Source organism: Zootoca vivipara, chromosome 8 (assembly GCF_965207765.1).
Source record: "Zootoca vivipara chromosome 8, rZooViv2.hap1.1, whole genome shotgun sequence".
Taxonomy (NCBI): Eukaryota; Metazoa; Chordata; class Lepidosauria; order Squamata; family Lacertidae; genus Zootoca; species Zootoca vivipara.
In genome coordinates this window covers 76,596,622-76,612,086 of record NC_142591.1, presented here as the reverse complement: position 1 = coordinate 76,612,086, position 15,465 = coordinate 76,596,622, and the positions used below count along the sequence as shown (strand labels likewise).

Genomic DNA, 15,465 nt, shown 5'->3' with positions numbered 1-15,465 from the left:
GAACCTTCTGCATGACAGTGATCTGATAGGTAGAAATGCGCAAATCTAGACGAGAACAAGCCAGCAAGGGGGGGAAGGGCAAGAGCTCATCATTCAGGATCAGCATTCCTGAAAGGGACAGACATTTGGGAGATAATCTCTACCTCCATGAGACTCTGCATTCTGAAGTGTGTTGCAACCAAATGAACTGCAATCTGGGCCTGGCGGGGGGGGGGGTCAGATTGCCAGTGATGCAAACTCAAGAGGAACAAGTGAAGTTCGGGTTCCTCCTAGCAGCTTGTGCAACACCCAACCTTGGGATGGAGAGGCGACCTCTGTCAACTCTGAGGTCGCCTGATATGCAACCCACAAGAGGATTCTTCCATCACAGATCAAGCTAATCCAGTCTAAAGGAACTTCACTGGGGGAGCCCTTTGATATGCATCTCACATTGCAAATCCAATCTGGTCACTTTGACTTGTAGATGACATAGTCGTCTCTGATGGCAAGTCAACCCACCCCTTATGCAAGTTAAACAGACTTTTTCTCCTGCTAAAAAGAAGATAAGAAACTGCCTTATTCTACCCAGTCAGACTGCTTGCCCTGTAGTTTTATAAATCTATGTACTTGCTACCTTTTCTATCAAGGCATTCCAGAAGGCGTGGCTGGTGCTGGTGACTGTCCCAAAATCACCCAGTTAGCTTCCATCTCACCTGCCAGTATCAGACCCAGGGCCTCTGACACTGTTAGAAACTCAGATTTATAAGCTAGACTCCAAATGGCTCCTTAAACCAAGGTTGCAGTCACCAATGTCTGGTTGCCACTTTGGGGCAAAGTCTTATTTTTCGAATGACTGTGATTGATTGGTTAAACATCTGGCTAGATCAGATGACAACCTTGAGCTTGAACTTTGAGAACTTGAAGAAAACTCTCTCTCTCACACACACACACACACAAAAGGGGTGTGTGTGTGTGTGCACACGCAGGTATCGCTGTGGTCTAAACCAGTGGTCCTCAACCTTGGGCCTCCAGATGTTTTGAGACTACAATTCCCATCATCCCTGACCACTGGTCCTGCTAGCTAGGGATCATGGGAGTTGTAGGCCAAAAACATCTGGAGGCCCAAGGTTGAGGACCACTGGTCTAAACCACTGAGGCTTTTGGGCTTGCCAATCGGAAGGTCGGCAGTTCGAGTCCACACGACAGGGTGAGTTGCCTTTGCTCTGCCCCAGCTCCTGCCAACCTGGCAGTTCTAAAGCACACCAGTGCAAGTAGATAAATAGGTACCATTGCGGCGGGAAGGTAAACACTCTCTCTCACTCGGATCTCTTTTTTCTTAATGGTGACTGCTCCTGCTCAAAAAAAAGCATTTTGGTTCCTGAAATTCATTCCGATGGTACAGATAAAATAGAACTGATAGAATTCTATAGTTTGTGGAATTAAGTGTGTGAAAACAGCCCAGATCCAAGGATCCCCAGGCATGCATCTTCCAGATGGTGGGGAAGTCAAACGCCATCTTGGAGCCCAGGCATCCTCACTTGGTCACAAGTGGCCAATGGCCTGGCTGATTTCAAACGCTGCCTCTGCCACCTGCACCAGCTCAAACTCAGCTTTTGTCAGAACACTGGGGACAAGGCGCTGCTGTGTCCCTATCGGGCCAGGAGGGGATTGGGTACCAGATGCTCAGCCTCACAACTATAGTCTTTCTCCTCAAGCTGGTGGAAAGCAGTCTGGGGATGGGGGGGGAGTGTATCAGAAAATATGCTCATCTGTCCAGCCTGAGACCCACTGAGAGGGGGAGGGACATGCAGAGGGGACATAAAGAGCACTTCATATATAAGTGATTCATAGCAGGCATTAAAAAAAAGAACAAGAGAGAAGAGAGGCAATGTTTGGCCCAAGTGAGACCTTTGGCTCAAAAAGTACAAGATAACGACAGCAACTGCTCGGACAAGGTGTTGCATCTCGCTTTCAAGTGCCTTGTTATTTTGCAATTCAGTTCCTCAGCTTTGCTTTCACGGGACTGAGGTCAACAGATTGGAGTCCGCTTGCTGCTCAGCCCAGTCTGGCAGCATTCCCACAGTCAAGAGGATGACGGAGAAGTCCTATGCAAAGCTAGAGGCATCTATCTTTTAAATAATATGTATATCTTTTTAAAATTAACTTTTATTGATAAATACAATACACACAAACAAACAAAACAAAACAAACTTATTATTCATATATCCATACAACTCAATTCCTATGAAAGAAAACAATTAAAAAATTTATAGAGTAAAAACTGAGGAAGAAATGGGTATAAGGTGAGGTACCCAGGTGGCGCTGTGGTTAAACCACCGAGCCTAGGGCTTGCTGATCAGAAGGTCGGCGGTTCGAATCCCTGTGACGGGGTGAGCTCCCGTTGCTTGGTCCCAGCTCCTGCCAACCTAGCAGTTCAAAAGCACGTCAAAGTGCAAGTAGATAAATAGGAACCGCTACAGCGGGAAGGTAAACGGCGTTTCCATGTGCTGCTCTGGTTTGCCAGAAGCGGCTTTGTCATGCTGGCCACATGACCTGGAAGCTATACGCCGGCTCCCTCGGCCAATAATGCGAGATGAGCGCGCAACCCCAGAGTCGGTCACGAGTACTGGACCTAATGGTCAGGGGTCCCTTTACCTTTACCTTTTAGTCAAGAATGATATTGATAACACAGCGAAAAGAAGAAAAGAAACAAAGGGAGCCACACGGAGGTGGATGGAAGTCAAAATCTATGTTTTTATGTTTAGTTTCTTATGTAATTTAAGTTGAGATTTGGACAAACGTATGTATAATAAGCATACTATTGGAAGGACAGATCCTGAAGCTGAGGCTCCAATACTTTGGCCACCTCATGAGAAGAGAAGACTCCCTGGAAAAGACCCTGATGTTGGGAAAGATTGAGGGCACAAGGAGAAGGGGACGACAGAGGATGAGATGGTTGGACAGTGTTCTCGAAACCACCAACATGAGTCTGACCAAACTGTGGGAGGCAGTGGAAGACAGGAGTGCCTGGCGTGCTCTGGTCCATGGGGTCACGAAGAGTCGGACACGACTAAACGACTAAACAACAACAGCAAATGTATATTTTACACGTACATGTGTGTGCGCACACAGCTGCGTTCAACTAAGGTGCATTCTGAGAGCAGAGCCACTAAAATCAATTGACCTGAATTAATCACATCCATTATTTTCAATAGATCAACTCTGACTAAGATTTATAACACCCCCCAAAACGCTTGCTGTTGTTTTTCTTTACAATCAAGCGGTGCATGAATTCTATGAAAACAGTACTGTTTTGTGGTTTCGAAAACCCATTTCAAGTTTTGCATCCAGCAACCGGTGTGAAAAGAGTTTTTCAGGGTGGGGCTCTCCATCCCACACTGTTAACGAGCCACACGCACTTGTGTGACATTATGCAAACGAGCGTGCACGCTCTTTATTAAACCATGCCCCCCCCCCGCAAGAAGCACAACATTTAAACCACTGCTTCGACCGTGGGGCAGAAAAATCTCCAGGAGCCAAGGGACAGGCGTACGGCGGGGGGATGGGGGTGGGGTCAGGGCAAAAATCCCACCCTTTCCAAAGCCACTTTTAATCCCAATTAATAGCTGGCGCTATGTCTGGATGTCGGGTTCGTCATGTCCCCACCTGGCTGGCCCCTCCAGCTTTCTTAAGCAGGTAAGCATAAGAGCTCATCTTCTGCACTCATGTCCACCTTTTCCTAAAGGAGTACATGGTTCACCCCTCTCCTCAGTTAATCCCCACAACGACCCTGTGAGGTAGGTTAAGAAGCTGTGATTGACTCCAAGGTCATCCAATGAGCCTCATGACTGAGTGGGGATTTGAACCCCGATCTCCCAGGTCCTAGTCTCACACTCTAACCCAGGCATCCCCAAACTTTGGCCCTCCAGATGTTTTGGACTACAATTCCCATCATCCCTGACCACTGGTCCTGTTAGCTAGGGATCATGGGAGTCGTAGGCCAAAACATCTGGAGGGCCGCAGTTTGGGGGTGCCTGCTCTAACCACTATACCAACCTGGCTTCCTAGAGTATTTATGCTATGGGGTAGCTCTATAAAGTAAGTAGTTAGATACATATGAGGAAAGCATATGTACCCCTTAGAGAAGGACCTGAAATATTTTCCTTGAAGCTTAAATTTGTCTTAATTGTTTTATTTGATGTTTTAATGTGCCGTAAACCTCTTTGAGACCTTTCCTTTAAAATATAAAGCAGTATACAAATGAAATGGATAATAATAGTAATCAAAAATAAGATTCACTGGCACCGCTGTGGTGACCATAACCTAGAACTAAGGTGCCATTTCGCAATTCGCTTATATATCTGAGTTTCTAACACTGTTAAGTCGGTCCTTAGCTAAACCTCCTGTCAGAGGCCCCCACCCCCATCACTTCTGGGTCTTTGGGGACTGAGGTTCAATAAGGTTGCACAGAAATCTCTGGAGATCTGCTCCACCACCCTCCAGTCACTGAATAGAAGCAAGGACGAGTAAAACCAGTTTAAAATGTATAGTGTGGATGCAGAGACTTAAGTGAAAATCGGGTGAGTCTTCGATAGCCGAATCCTTGATTTTTACGGAGAGGAATTAGCATGACAAATGCAAGAGTCCCCTTTCCCAAGTCACTCCCCCTGCGGAACAAATTGTGCGGAACAATATGCATTCTTAATCACCATTTGTTGAGATGATCAATCAATCCATCTCCTTTATTGGCATAAACTTATTGAGATGATAGAGGAAGTGGTGGGGTGATGACTCAGGGAATGGCTTGGGCTGAGTCAGTGAATAGAGTTGCTCACCAGCTGGGACAAGGCACTGCGCTGCTTTTTGGAAAAAACTGGCAAGGGTGCCGTGCAACCCAAAGACTGGGCAGCTGCAAAATTACATTGTGAGCATGCACAAGCCAACATTCCAGCCCATTTCCATGCTGTGCAAACCACACACAACCCTAAATGCCATTTACAGTCACTGAGCAGAAATCAAGAGAGCGCCTTCTGCTCAAAAAGGACAAAACCACAACTCTGCCTTCCAAAAAAAGAAAAAGGAAATACCAGATCCTCTTTAGCACTGTTGATTTGCAAAACCCCTCATTGTTTCAGAGAGGGGTTGTGAAAATCCTTCAGATTCCTTAATTGTTAGAAAGCAGCATATGAATGAAGGATTGCTAATGTGGATTTTTTGTTTATTTTCAAGAGAAAGTTCTCCAAGGCTTTCAACATAGAAACCGCTTGGTTAAAATAAACAGCTTCCTGCAGTTAATGCAGAATTTAGTAGCTCACAGCAGACTCCACCCTAGAACCATGGAATTGTAGAGTTGGAAGGGACCCCAAGGGTCATCTAGCTCAACCCCCTGCGATGCAGAAATAAGGTGAGCTTTTCCCCACCAAAGAAGTTCAGCGCGAATCCTGGACCGATTGAAGGAGAACAAGGGCCAGTCGAGCAAGCCAACACAGCGCTGCCCTGTATTGATCAAAGTGCAACACTAAGCCACACAGATGCACTTGCCTTTAAGGTTCAGCTCAACCTCTGGAGGAAGGAAGGAACGTCCATGTGCAGCCGCTAAAGCACTGTGCAAGCTGAGAATGCCAAGGTTGCAGGTTCGATCCCCCTTATGGGACACCTGCATATTCCTGCCTTGGACTAGATGGATCTCAGGGTCCCTTCCAACTCTACAATATGTATATATATAATGAATATGAAGAGAGGACTGCAAGAAGATCAAACCTGTCCATTCTTAAGGAAATCAGCCCTGAGCGCTCACTGGAAGGACAGATCGTGAAGCTGAGGCTCCAATACTTTGGCCACCTCCTAGAGGAGAAAAGACTCCCTGGAAAAGACCCTGATGTTGGGAAAGATGGAGGGCACAAGGAGAAGGGGACGACAGAGGATGAGATGGTTGGACAGTGTTCTCGAAGCTACGAACATGAGTCTGACCAAACTGCAGGAGGCAGTGGAAGACACGAGTGCCTGGCGTGCTCTGGTCCATGGGGTCACGAAGAGTCGTACATGACTAAATGACTAAACAACAGCAACATGAATATGACTCTGGAGCTCTGGCATGCACAAGGACAACTTCCATGCACCCCAGGTGAGCATTTACAGGTCTAATTGCGAAGCTGAAAGAGAGGAAGCCATGAATGGTGCAAATCAGGCAACCCAGGAATCTCAAGGGGTGTATGTGCTGATATGTGGAAGTCCCTGGATCACAATGGGGGATAGAATTTGCATAGGTAAAGGTAAAGGACCCCTGGACGATTAAGTCCAGTCAAAGGCTACTATGGGGTTGCAGCGCTCATCTTGCTTTCAGGCCAAGGGAGCTGGTGTTTGTCCACAGACAGCTTTCCGGGTCATGTGGCCAACATGACTAGACCACTTCTGGCGCAACAGAACACCATGACGGAAACCAGAGCGCACAGAAACGCCATTTACCTTCCCGCCGCAGCGGTACCTATTTATCTTGCATTGGCGTGCTTTCAAACTGCTAGGTTGGCAGGAGCTGGGACAGAGCAATGGGAGCTCACCCCGCCACGGGGATTCGAACTGCCAACCTTCCAATCGGCAAGCCCAAGAGGCTCAGTGGTTTAGATCACAGGGCCACCCGCATCCCTTGAATTTGCATAATTGTACCCAGAAGTCATATTTAACACCAGTCCTCTTTCCATTAGCAAAAATGGTCTGCGGTCTTCAACTACAGTACAGGGCAACAAACAAGAAAAGATAAAACTCTGCAAATCTCCAATCAGAAACATTTTTTCCCCCAGAGGCAAGCATGCAAGGAATTCTGAACTACGTAATTTTTATTTCCCTCCCACCCTCTCTCTTTCTCCAGCTCTTAACACCTGGGTTTTTTACGCAAGCAAACAAGTCTCGCATTCTTTAGCGCATGCAAATGCAGGGAAATATGAGGTGAGATGGTCAGAATGACCTTTTCTAAAATTGTAAGCTCTCAGCAAAACCTAAAAAAAAAATACAATCAATCCTTTCATAGCTAGAATATTTGACAAGGCGAGTGGTGAGTGTCACGACCTTCAGGGGAAACTGCAAAGAGCCTGGGGGTTCAAGGAGGAACTTATTTACCATCATTGCACAACATGTCAGATTATCAAAGTTCCTGACGATAAAGATGTCATTAGGACTCTGAAGACGAGAATTCTAACCCAGGGAAGCAGGCAATTGTGCTGGGCCGGGAGATATTATCTAAAAGAGCGAAAACCTTTTCTTCTTCTTTCTTTCTCTTAAAATGGAAGAGAGAAAGGGAAAAGGTTACATTTGTAGCTTTTATTGCAGGTCTGGGGGGTAGGGTTAAAAAAAAACCTAAAGCAGGAATGGGAAAAGCAGTGGTTCTCCAATATATTTGTCGAACTACAGCTCCCATCAGCCTCTGCTAGGCATGTCCAATGGGTGTCTGACTAGACCACGGGTTCCCCAGCCCTGGCACAAGAACAAGGTCCCATTCAATTCAATGGAGCTTGCATGGGGGGAACGTCCCACTAGACTGCCTCCAAAATGAAGAGCGAGTCCCCTTCTTTGCTGCTGCCAGAAAGCATTTCAAGCAGTGGCTCGTCTTATTCTCAATTTCCATCCTAATATTTTGATTTTCTTTTCTTTTCTTTTATATATATAATTTTTATCAAATTTTCCATTTTACAATTTAAAGTACTCATTTTTACATCCATAAGATATCAATGACTTCCCTTCTTCTCTTTCCATAGTTCATTTTATATATCATAAATCCCTGCATATTTTACAAAACCTGTACCAATCAGTATTGCATCCATCAAAACTTGTTTACGCTGTTGAATTTATCTTAATGCTGCCAGCGTTTTCAGCTGTACACAATTATTTCCCATATATTCAATAAACGTTTTCCAATCTTCTCTAAACGTATGTTCTTCTTGTTCTCTTATTCTATATATTAAGTCTGCAAGTTGTGCATATTCTGTCAACTTAAGTTGCCATTCTTCTTTGGTTGGGACCTTGCTCGTTTTCCATTCGGGGGGCTAAGAAAACACGGGCTGCAGTAGTGGCATGCATAAAGGTAAAGGTAAAGGTACCCCTGACCGTTAGGTCCAGTTGCGGACGACTCTGGGGTTGCGGCACTCATCTCGCTTTACTGGCCGAGGGAGCCGGCGTTTGTCTGCAGACAGCTTCCAAGTCATGTGGCCAGCATGACTAAACCACTTCTGGTGAACCAGAGCAGCGCACGGAAACGCCGTTTACCTTCCCACCTGAGCGGTACCTATTTATCTACTTGCACTTTGACACGCTTTCGAACTGCTAGGTTGCCAGGAGGTGGCATGCATAAATAACCTTTTTTGACACCTGGGAATTTCAGTCTGAATTATCCCCAACAGGAAGGATTCTGGGGGGTTTTTTGGGAGGGGAGTACTTTTAAACACAGGTGGCACTGTGGGTTAAACCACAGAGCCTAGGGCTTGCCGATCAGAAGGTCGGTGGTTCGAATCCCTGAGACAAGGTGAGCTCCTGTTGCTCAGTCCGAGCTCCTGCCAACCTAGCAAAAGCACGTCAAAGTGCAAGTAGATAAATAGGTACCGCTACAGTGGGAAGGTAAACGGCGTTTCCGTGTGCTGCTCTGGTTTGCCAGAAGCGGCTTTGTCCTGCTGGCCACATGACCTGGAAGCTGTACGCCGGCTCCCTCGGGCAATAATGCAAGATGAGCGCCGCAACCTTAGAGTCGGTCACGACTGGACCAAATGGTCAGGGGTCCCTTTACCTTTAAATTTACTTTTAAACATTTTTTTTTCAATTCATGACGGATCATTTCCCATTCTTTTCTTTTTGGACTGTTGCACTTATCCCTTGAGGTGATTAAAGGCTGCTATGATCGGTTATATTGTTGCATAGCTCAGCTGGTAGAGCATGAGATTCTTAATCTCAGGGTCGTGGGTTCAAGTCCCAACTTGGGCAAACGATTCCTGCATTGCAGGGGGTGGGACTAGATGACCCTTGTGGTCCCTTGCAACTCTAACATTCTACAATTCTATCTGACCTTCTCACAATAACCCTACGAGGCAGGGAAAGGTCTTGATCTGAGACACAAATGAGCAGAGGTTTGAATCCCGTTTATCCTGAAACAATAGCCAACATTTGGCCAATGAGTCACACAGTGACTTCTGGTTAACAGAGCACCTAAACAAATGTCACTAAGATTCCCAGATCAAGAAAACTTACGGTATCACTTGTGTTGCCTTATCTGAGTAAGCACTAGGTGTAAAACTACTGCTCTGTTCTTCAAGCAAGATTGAAATTGGGACATCACTTAGTAATGGCCTGTCAGCTGGCCCAAATCAATTAGCTTTGATTATCTGGCAAAAATATTGCCTCATATTATTGACAACAAGGAATTCTACACAACCCATCAACATGATTTATGAAACTGCTGTTGTCAATTTATGTTCATCATCTCTAAAGTCCCTTCTCAAATCTGAGTTTCCTAGAAAATTCTGATTGGTTTTTTCCCTGGGAAACAAAAATCAGTCTGTAGCAGAGCAATCCAACTAATGCCGTGTTTCTCCGAAAATAAGACACCATCTTATATTTATTTTATTACGCGTCCAGCCTCGCCTCTTCCTTGGGACCCTCCAGAACTGCGCCTATCACTATGTCTTATTTTCGGGGTATGGCTTATACTGTATTGCACAAATGCTTAGAAATCCTGCTGTGGCTTATTTTATGGGTATGTCTTATTTTAGGAGAAACAGGGGGTATGCATGTTCATTTTATCTGTGCTTCAGAAGCAAGTGAAGAACTTAGAAACGTCAAGAACCACATGCCAGGATACAACCTGAAATTTCATTGCGTGAAATTACAACTTAAAACCCCCTTTAAGGAATGTATCAACAACAAGCTGGAACGTGCGAAGAGGAGGGCAACCAAGATGATCAAGGGTCAGGAAACCAAGCCTGATGAGGAACGGTTGAAGAGGCTGGGCATGTTTAGCCTGGAAAAGAGACGACCAAGGGGAGACATGATAACCATCTTCAAATATCTCAAGGGCCATCCCATGGAAGAGGGGGAAAGTTTGTTTTCTCCTGCTCTGGAAGGTAGGACTCGAACCAAGGACTTCAAGTTACAAGAAAGGAGATTCCGAATAAACATCAATTAAGAACTTTCTGACAGTAACAGCTGTTTGACCGTGGAATGTTCTCCCTCAGGAGGTGGTGGACTCTCCTTCCTTGGTGGTTTTTAAGCAGAGGCTGGATGGCCATCTGTCATGAATGCTTTAGCTGAGATTCCTGCATTGCAGGGGGCTGGACTAGATTCTATGATTCTAAGCACTAATCTTCCACGAGGTAAGAGAAGTGGCTCTTACACCGTGTGAAAGATCACAAAAAACCCAGAAATCATCCGGCAAGGAAACGTCAGTAAAACAGAATAAGTCCCAAACCTGTCACAGCTAGCCTGTGATTCCGAGCCAAGCCAGAAGACAAGGCGGCCCAAACAGTCGTGAAATTTCACTTTGATTTGTTCGCCGCATGCTTCTTAAATCAGTGGGTACCAAACATTTATAGAAGGGTGGCTCTGCCTGTTTAATTTCCTCTACGTTAGCCTGCAAAGCTCAACAGGGAAGAGTTGCGAAATGACAAGCGATTATGGCACTCAGCAGGTGAGACATGGGAGATGAGAGGCTCCTGCAGCTGGCAAAATTCTTCCAGCCAGGTCACTCCTTTTGCAACTTGCATTGTGTTACTTCTCTGTGATGCTTTCCTGCTAGGCAAATCTAATCGTCTTCAAACAGATGAGTTCCCCAAGTATAGCTGGGGCATAGGCTCTCCTCACTGCCTCTCCCGCTGTTGGGAAAAGCTACGACAGGCTGGGGAAACTTTTTCAACCCAAGGGACACGGAGCCCAGTGCTAGAAACTCATCGATATAGAAGCTAGGTGCCAAAGGTCTCCTTAAACCAAGGTTGCAGACAGTCCCCAAAACTGAATGTCTAGTTGCTATTTCGGGGCACAAGACAGCTCTCTGAAGACTTATTTTCCAAGTGATGCACTGACTGTGATTGATTCGCAGTTTCACATCTGGCTAGTTCAGATGACAACCTTGAGCCGCTGCATAGAATCTCATAGAGTTGGAAGGGGCAACCAAGGGTCATCTAGTCCAACCCCCTGCAATGCAGGCTTCTCAACTAAAGCATCCATGACAGATGGCCATCCAACCTCTGCTTAAAAACCACCACCTCTCATGTGAGTGTGTTCCACTGCCAAACAGCTCTTACTGTCAAGAAAGTTATTCCGTACGTTTTAGTCGGAATCTCCTTTCTTGTAATTTAAAGCCATTGGTTCGAGTCCTACCCTCCAGAGCAGGAGAAAATCAGCTTTTCCCCTCTTCCATGTGATAGCTCTTGAGATATTTGAAGATGGCTATCATAGCTCCTCTCGGTCTCCTCTTTTCCAGGCTAAACAAACCCAGCTCCTTCAACTGTTCCTCATCAGGCTTGGTTTCCACACCTTTGATTATCTCGGTTGCCCTCCTGTGCACACATTCCAGCTTGGAACTGGACATTCCATTGCCCATGGCAACATGGGCAGAATTGAACACAGTATTCCAAGTGTGGTCTGACTAAGGCTGAATAGAGTGGTACTATTACTTTCCTTCATCTGCACACAATACTTCTGTTGATGCAACCTAGAATAGCAGTAGCTTCTTTTTTTTTTTGCTGCTGCATCACGCTGTTGACTCATGTTTAGCTTGTGGCCCACCAAGACCCCTAGATCCTTTTCACATGCACTGCTAGTAAGCCAAGTGTCCCCCCCGTCCTATATTTGTGCATCTGGTTCTTCCTGCCCACATGCAGAACCTGACATTTGTCCCTATTGAAATCAATTCTGTTAGCTGGGGCTCAGTTCTCCAATTTGCGAAGGCCATTTTGAATTCTTGATTCTGCCTTCTGCAGCGTGACCTGCCCCACCGCCCATCTGCAAATTTGATGAGCATCCCCTCTATTCCTTCTTCCAAGTCGTTTATAAAGACATTGAAAAACGGAACCCTGCAGCTTCACTAGGGCAGAAGAACCACAGTCGGTGTCCAGGCAGAGTCTGGAGGTCAATTGTATATGAGATTGCCAGGTTTCCTGATCCGATGACCTTGACAGTGCCATGGGAGCCACATTCCTTCTGAGATGACTTGTGCTCCCAGGCACAGCTGGCCCGGGAGCTGCCACAGAAGCAGAGGAATGAGTGGCAGGGGTGGTTTCTAGCCAAGAAATCTCTCTGTTTAAGTAACTGTGCGAAGCGTGGATTCGGCGCGTCGACAGGAATGCTGACCGGGACAGAGTTAATACTGTACTGGTGGGTTAAGTGTTGGGAAGAGGTCGGCAGTGATTTCCTGGAGTTTAATTGGTCACTGGGCCGCAGCGCAGTCACACACACTTCTGGTTAAGGCTGTGTTTTGGCAGCCCTCTGTTCCAGACGGTGGCTGGTTTTCAAAGCCCAGCTGTCTGCCTGCTCCTGGGGCTCTGGCCAGGGCAGTTTTCATCCTGCTGCATCCTATTACTCAGCAGACTTTGGGCAGTGGATCACTGTGCTCAATTATGCGTTTGGGTTTTTGTGTATATAGGCCAAAGATACTCTTGTTTCCCAAAAAGAGTTCTTTTCTCCCCCCCCCTTCCTTTTTAAAAAATCCACCCACTTATCCCTAGAGAGCCGGAGAAATCGAGCGTTTTGAAAGAGCTGGCTTCTACTATGTCTGTGCGAGTCAGATTATGGTGTGTTGCTTTTTTTATTATTTTCTTTTTGCGGGATTGGGGAGGAACAGAAAGAGCATGCCGGCAATAAGTGGCTTTTGCTGTGCGGCAGATCAGAGGCCCTGTGTGTCGTGGGCAATCAGGGTTTCACTGATGAAAGCTGCTGTCATTATTGCCAGCATCCGATGTGGTTTAGCATTCTCTTTAATCTCTTCCTAGCAGTACTGTTTGGCTGTGTGTGTGTGTGTGTGTGTGTGTGTGTGTGTGTGAAATTTGCATGCTAGCTGACTTTGTCTGTGCCAGTGCCGGATTTATGTATTAGCTAAGCAAGCTATAGCTTAGGGCCCCACTCTCTTGGGCCCCCCAAAAAAAAATTAAAAGGAAAAACAACAACTGGATGTGCATTTCCAAAATATAAGATAAAAAACAAATAAAATAAAACCTACATAAGCAACCGTGTTTTGTGTTGTGGAGGCTCCTATGATGTAAGTAATGGGCCCCGCCTGCTAGCCTGCTCCCTAAAATATCACTGGTTTGCTCATTTCTATATATAGGGTGCCTACATTCTGCATGGACTGCTTGCATGGCAACATGCGCAAATGGCTTTAGATACCTATTAGATCCATGAATTATCGCATAGCATATATTCAACACAAAAAACAGTGGCAATTTTTTGTTGACAAAGGACAGCTGGACATATAAAGGGCCCCATTACCTTCAGTAGCTTAGGGCCTCATCAAACTTAAATCCAGCCCTGGTCTGTGCATAGAATTATAGTCAAAGGGGAGCACAAGGGACATCTAGTCCAACCTTCTGCACATACCTGCCAAGTTGCTGTCCGAGAAATAAGGGACCGGGCCGGAAGTAGCAGATCGGATGTAGCGCTGCCGCCATTTTGGAAGTGGGCGGAGCGTGCTCAGAAGTGACTTTTGATGCTGCTTTGCCCAGTTCCAAAATGGCCGCCGCGCCAGAAGTCGCACTGCAGCCGTTTTGGAACTGGGCAGAGCAGCATCAAAAGTCGCTTCTGAGCATGCTCCGCCCAGTTCCAAAATAGCCGCCGCGCCAGAACAAACCGGAGGGAAACAAAAAAACAATTTTTTCAGCTAAGAACAGCTGGAAAAACGGGGATTTCCCGGAGAATACGGGAGACTTGGCAGCTATGCCTCTGCAATGCTGGAATCTTTTGGCCAATGTGGGGCTTGCACCCATGACCCTGAGATTAAGAGTCTCACGTTCTACCAACTGAGCTAAGTAAGAAACTCTTCTACATAGCTCTTGCATAGCTCTTCTACAATTGCACCCAGAAATCCTGCTTACGTGTGACTCCCTGCCCCAGTTAGCAAAAAGTAGTTGGAAGTGAGCTGTTTGGTGATGCCCAGGGTCAGCCAGGAGATCAATAAAGCACACTAACAGAATGATCATCCCTGTGCATATTTACTCAGAAACATTTCTCCCACTGAATTCCACAGGGATTACTCTCAGGTAGTCGTACACAGGGCTGCAGCCGTAAAGTCACAGAGCATCTGCTTTGAGCTCAATCCCCAGCTTCTCCAGCTAGGGCTGCCCAAAACGGAGGAGATCTGCTGCCAGTCAGTGTAAGCAATGCTGGGTTAGATGGGCCACCGCTCTGACTCAGCGCAAGGCAGTTCCCGATTATTCCTGGTGCCCTTTAAAAACGGCCGCAAACAGCTCAGCATGAGTCGGCAAAGGCAGAGCTGCATCAACAGTGAAAAATCCAAGGGCTTCCTCACCCAGAGAGCAAATTCCAAAGGCTGCGGTCCCCGGGGCTGAACAATGAGAGCTAAAATTCCAAAACAGAGGAAGTGATAAAGTTACAGCGATTAAAAAAAAAACAAATTCCAGCGGATGTACAGTAGCATCCTAAGCAAAATGGAATTTCCTTGCCAGCCGTGTAATAACAGAGTCAGTCCGCCGGCGGAGATTGCTCCAAATGACCGGTGGAGGGGCGGGGGGGGGGGGTGGATGCCTCTCCCAAAGCTTTTAAACCAACATTTTCCTGATTTTTCAGTGGGGAAAGAAAGTACAAAAAAAAACCCACCAACGTCTCATCCTGAACACATTATCTGCATCTCCCTACAGCACATAAAAAGAACCTCACAAGGAAGGAATGGATGGATTTGCCCACAGAAAGGTGTACAGTGGAACCTCGGTTTATGAACACCTCGGTTTACGAATTTTTGGTTTACGAACGCCGCGGACCCATCTGGAACGGATTAATTCACTTTCCATTACTTTCAATGGGAAAGTTCGTTTCAGTTTATGAACGCTTCAGTTTAAGTACTCTGCGGACCATCTGGAACAGATTAATCCACTTTCCATTACTTTCAATGGGAAAGTCCGCTTCAGTTTATGAACGCTTCAGTTTATGAACAGACTTCCGGAACCAATTGTGTTCATAAACCGAGGTACCACTGTAGATGCAAAAGAGAAGAATCCAATGCTATACTTGAGCTTTCAGACAGCAAATCACAGCGTCGTTTTTTATTTTAAATGTTTCTATTGCTAATGTTTCTCTTCTTTAATTAAAGGATTGTTTAATTAAAGGATTCTAACGAATCATCAACTTGCTTCCAATAAGTTGCAAAGGGAATGCGCTCGGTGAATATATCCTCTCCTACCTTCCTTAACATTCACACAGTTCAGGTGGGTGGCGAAGACCCATCTTCTCATTTTTCTCCATCTCCCACCCTCTCAAAATGAGCTCCAAAACATTAGGGGAGCC

At 46.1% G+C, this 15,465-nt stretch overlaps 1 long non-coding RNA gene across 1 annotated transcript in view; it reads right to left on the bottom strand.

Annotated features, from left to right (window-relative positions):
• Positions 1 to 15,465, bottom strand: part of LOC118089976 (uncharacterized) — a 252,987-nt gene that overhangs the window by 191,589 nt on the left and 45,933 nt on the right. The window lies entirely within an intron of this gene.